Source organism: Leopardus geoffroyi, chromosome A2 (genome assembly GCF_018350155.1).
Source record: "Leopardus geoffroyi isolate Oge1 chromosome A2, O.geoffroyi_Oge1_pat1.0, whole genome shotgun sequence".
Classification (NCBI taxonomy): Eukaryota; Metazoa; Chordata; class Mammalia; order Carnivora; family Felidae; genus Leopardus; species Leopardus geoffroyi.
In genome coordinates, this window is record NC_059331.1 from 60,911,595 (window position 1) to 60,917,440 (window position 5,846).

The window sequence follows — 5,846 nt, forward strand, 5'->3', positions numbered from 1 at the left end:
ATGAAAATGGAATTATTACAACCAATCCCTCAGAGATACAAACAATTATCAGGGAATACTATGAAAAATTATATGCCAACAAATTGGACAACCTGGAAAAAATGGACAAATTCCTAAACACCCACACTCTTCCAAAACTCAATCAGGAAGAAATAGAAAGCTTGAACAGACCCATAACCAGCGAAGAAATTGAATCGGTTATCAAACATCTCCCAACAAATAAGAGTCCAGGACCAGATGGCTTCCCAGGGGAGTTCTACCAGACGTTTAAAGCAGAGATAATACCTATCCTTCTCAAGCTATTCCAAGAAATAGAAAGGGAAGGAAAACTTCCAGGCTCATTCTATGAAGCCAGTATTACTTTGATTCCTAAACCAGACAGAGACCCAGTAAAAAGAGAGAACTACAGGCCAATATCCCTGATGAATATGGATGCAAAAATTCTCAATAAGATACTAGCAAATCGAATTCAACAGCATATAAAAAGAATTATTCACCATGATCAAGTGGGATTCATTCCTGGGATGCAGGGCTGGTTCAACGTTCGCAAATCAATCAACGTGATACATCACATTAATAAAAGAAAAGATAAGAACCATATGATCCTGTCAGTTGATGCAGAAAAGGCCTTTGACAAAATTCAGCAACCTTTTTTAATAAAAACACTTCAGAAAGTCGGGATAGAAGGAACATACTTAAAGATCACAAAAGCCATTTATGAAAAGCCCACAGCTAACATCATCCTCAATGGGGAAAAACTGAGAGCTTTTTCCCTGAGATCAGGAACACGACAGGGATGCCCACTCTCACCGCTGTTGTTTAACATAGTGTTGGAAGTGCTAGCATCAGCAATCAGACAACAAAAGGAAATCAAAGGCATCCAAATTGGCAAAGATGAAGTCAAGCTTTCGCTTTTTGCAGATGACATGATACTATACATGGAAAATCCGATAGACTCCACCAAAAGTCTGCTAGAACTGATACATGAATTCAGCAAAGTTGCAGGATACAAAATCAATGTACAGAAATCAGTTGCATTCTTATACACTAACAATGAAGCAACAGAAAGACAAATAAAGAAACTGATCTGATTCACAATTGCACCAAGAATCATAAAATACCTAGGGACAAATCTAACCAAAGATGTAAAAGATCTGTATGCTGAAAAGTATAGAAAGCTTATGAAGGAAATTGAAAAAGATATAAAGAAATGGAAAGACATTCCGTGCTCATGGATTGGAAGAATAAATATTGTCAAAATGTCAATACTACCCAAAGCTATCTACACATTCAATGCAATCCCAATCAAAATTGCACCAGCATTCTTCTCGAAACTAGAACAAGCAATCCTAAAATTCATATGGAACCACAAAAGGCCCCGAATAGCCAAAGTAATTTTGAAGAAGACCAAAGCGGGAGGCATCACAATCCCAGACTTTAGCCTCTACTACAAAGCTGTCATCATCAAGACAGCATGGTATTGGCACAAAAACAGACACATAGACCAATGGAATAGAGTAGAAACCCCAGAACTAGACCCACAAATGTATGGCCAACTCATCTTTGACAAAGCAGGAAAGAACATCCAATGGAAAAAAGACAGTCTCTTTAACAATTGGTGCTGGGAGAACTGGACAGCAACATGCAGAAGGTTGAAACTAGACCACTTTCTCACATCATTCCCAAAAATAAACTCAAAATGGACAAAGGACCTGAATGTGAGACAGGAAACCATCAAAACCCTAGAGGAGAAAGCAGGAAAAGACCTCTCTGACCTCAGCCGTAGCAGTCTCTTACTCGACACACCCCCAAAGGCAAGGGAATTAAAAGCAAAAATGAATTACTGGGACCTTATGAAGATAAAAAGCTTCTGTACAGCAAAGGAAACAACCAACAAAACTAAAAGGCAACCAACGGAATGGGAAAGGATATTTGCAAATGACATATCGGACAAAGGGCTAGTATCCAAAATCTATAAAGAGCTCATCAAACTCCACACCCGAAAAACAAATAATCCAGTGAAGAAATGGGCAGAAAACATGAATAGACACTTCTCTAAAGAAGACATCCGGATGGCCAACAGGCACATGAAAAGATGCTCAACGTCGCTCCTCATCAGGGAAATACAAATCAAAACCACACTCAGATATCACCTCACTCCAGTCAGAGTGGCCAAAATGAACAAATCAGGAGACTATAGATGCTGGAGAGGATGTGGAGAAACGGGAACCCTCTTGCACTAGTGGTGGGAATGCAAATTGGTGCAGCCACTCTGGAAAACAGTGTGGAGGTTCCTCAGAAAATTAAAAATAGACCTACCCTAAGACCCAGCAATAGCACTGCTAGGAATTTATCCAAGGGATACAGGAGTACTGATGCATAGGGGCACTTGTACCCCAATGTTTATAGCAGCACTCTCAACAATAGCCAAATTATGGAAAGAGCCTAAATGTCCATCAACTGATGAATGGATAAAGACATTGTGGTTTATATACACAATGGAATACTACATGGCAATGAGAAAGAATGAAATATGGCTCTTTGTAGCAACGTGGATTGAACTGGAAAGTGTGATGCTAAGTGAAATAAGCCATACAGAGAAAGACAGATACCATATGTTTTCACTCTTATGTGGATCCTGAGAAACTTAACAGAAACCCATGGAGGAGGGGAAGGAAAAAAAAAAAAAGAGGTTAGAGTGGGAGAGAGCCAAAGCATAAGAGACTCTTAAAACTGAGAACAGGGGCGCCTGGGTGGCGCAGTCGGTTAAGCGTCCGACTTCAGCCAGGTCACGATCTCGCGGTCCGTGAGTTCGAGCCCCGCATCAGGCTCTGGGCTGATGGCTCAGAGCCTGGAGCCTGTTTCCGATTCTGTGTCTCCCTCTCTCTCTGCCCCTCCCCCGTTCATGCTCTGTCTCTCTGTGTCCTAAAAATATAAACGTTGAAAAAAAAAATTTAAAAAAAAAAAGGAAAAAAAAACTGAGAACAAACTGAGGTTTGATGGGGGGTGTGAGGGAGGGGAGGATGGGTGATGGGTATTGAGGAGGGCACGTCTTGGGATGAGCACTGGGTGTTGTATGGAAACCAATTTGACAATAAATTTCATATATTGAAAAAAATAAAATAAAATAACATTGTAGAAGAAAAAAAAAAAGAAGTATCAGGGAAAGACTTAGTGTTGCTCCAGCTTATGACCATGGGGTGGGAATGAGGCCTGGAGGAGAGATACTACTCCCCTAGAACCAGGTGGTCCCAGTGGGGGAGGAGCAGTTGCCCCCCAAAGAAGTGATGTGATGTTTTCAGAAGGGAGGGTGCTGCACAGATGAACTATGCATTGTCAAAAAGCCTAGTGAACAAGCCAGTTTCAGGAACCTGACTTTTATGCTCTGGGTCCTGGGGAAGCTGTCAGGCATAGAGGCTGGTCATGATGTGGTCCAAATGTACTTGTCATCTGGTGGGAGAGAGGCTCCATCTTGGCCTTGCAGTCAGAATGTCATTTTCTTTCCTATTCAGAGGCCAGAAACACCAGGACAGCCTCCAGCACAGGAAACCAGAGAGAGGGGTCTATCTAGTTTCAAAATGGAATAGAGATGGTATGGGTTGGAGCAGGCAAGGCTGCACCCAGCCTGCTCTAACTCAAGTTAGTTTCAAGACCCCTTGAAGAGCCTATCAATTTTAGGAAGCCATTGCCTAGTAACCTAGTGACCCCAGATTAAGCAAAACTGAAACATGCAAGCCCAGGCTGGTGATGCTGAAAGGAGCCTTCTGGCCCTGAAGCAGGGACTCCAGAGGTAGATGTTTGCTGACTCAAGAGTTTCCCTTGAGGTGCTCTGCCGCCATCTAGAGGTATGTGTCATAATAACACCACTAGCAACTTGATAGTGAATGGTTGGGTGCCTTAACAGCTCTAAGTAGACACCCAGAATGCTTGGACAGATATCGCAAGGCCAGGCCTAAGAGCTTCTAGTAACCCTGTCCTGCCTCTTGCAACCTCCCAGTCCCCATGGTGGAGGTTTGCCCATTGCTGGCTCAGGAGGGAGCAGCCCCTGGTTCGATGAGGAAAATAGGACCACCATGGATACATATTATGGAATACAGAATACATTATAGGGTTCAGACATTATGTAATTGTGGGAGAAGCTGGGAAGAAAGATCTAGAAAAGAGTGTTACAGAAAGTCACTAGACAGTACCCAAGAACGACTGAGGGACAAGATAGAGCCTCTAAGGAACCTAGAGAGCCAGTGTCCTGAGCTGCCGGAGTGGGACCAACAAGAGCTGGTGGCAGAGTCTGTAGGAAGCTGTCACGTTTTGTTCAAACAAGACAAGAATCTGGTGGTGCTCAGGCTGCTGGGCTTGAGGCTCAGCCTGTGTGGCACCCCACACTTGCCCTTCCTCATGGCTGTCTGAGGACCTCTGGGATGATGGTGGTTGCTTCACTGCCTTCCCCACTGGTGCTTTCTGGGGACAGAATCCTGGAGGCAGAGGTATACCTCAACAAAGTTGACAATGAACAATCCCACTCAGTTCTCCTCCCTGAGCCTCACAAATGGTGTGCTCAGGTGATAGAGTTTTATGACATGGCCACATCACATGCAGGTGACATTGTCTGGCAGAATTGGAAGGATTTGGGGCTGATAGAGGGAAAAGATAGGACTATGAGGAGTAGAAACACAACAGCCTTCAGGGGGTGACACCCTCTTAGTGGGAGACCCTCCAGAGACTCTAGTGATGGTCCCTACTCAGAATGGGAGGGGTTCAAAGGAACTCTTGGAGGTTGGGGGGTCAGAGTTGGGGGTCCTGTGTCCTGACAATGTTGCTCAGCAGCAGAGCAGGGATCTTTGGGTCAGAGGGCTGGGAAGGCAGCAGCTATAACTGCATAGTCCATGTCTCCAATGGAAATAGCTGTCAAGTGGGGTTCCCAGGGGATGCAAAGCAAGAAGACTCTAAATAGTTAAAAGTCTGCTTGTTTGGGCTATGTTTAAAATAATTGGATACATATGGGGTGCCTGGGTGGTTCAGTTGGTTAAAGCGTCCGACTCCACCTCACGTCATGATCTCACGGTTCATGGGTTCAAGCCCCACATCAGGCTCTGTGCTGACAGCTCGGAGCCTGGAGCCTGCTTCTGATTCTGTGTCTCCCTCTCTCTCTGCTCCTCCCCTGCTCACACTGTCTCTCTGTCTCTCAGAAATAAATAAACGTAAAAAAATTTTTTTCTTTAATAATTGGATACATAAATGTGTATCCAGCAAGCTTTTAAGCTGACAGGTCTCACCCTGCAGTGAAGACATGAACAACCTAGGGGCCAATACACAGAGACCATCTTTGGATTACTTATAATATAGATTTATACCTGTGACACATCTCTTTTTCTAGTTGATAGAACCCTAGTCTTTGAAATGCCACAACATGGTGTTTCATTATTTGGTCTATAATACTTCTCAAAAACTGATTTACACCTTTGCTGTTCTTAACTAGAAAATTACCTGGATGTGTCACTGTCTGAAGTAACCATGTGGCTATGCCACTAGATTGCTTGTGTCTTTTAGGCCCACAGTTTCACTCACAAGCCTTATGCTACATGCTGACTGTGTGCCCAGTGGGTGCAGGAGGTCCAGTAGGGAGCAGGAGACCAAATCCTGTCCCAGGCCTCAGGGAGAGGCAAATAGTACTGGGATACTCAACTAAGTGAATATCTGTAACAGTCATGCAAGGTTTGAAGAAAGGTAGAGGATGCTATCAGGACACTGGAGGGATAGGTTATTGGTGTAGAGTGGGCAGAAATTAGGGTTGGCTTCCCAGAGAGTGTGAGTGTGTACCTGGGGTGTTTAGGCCAGGCCATAGCTGA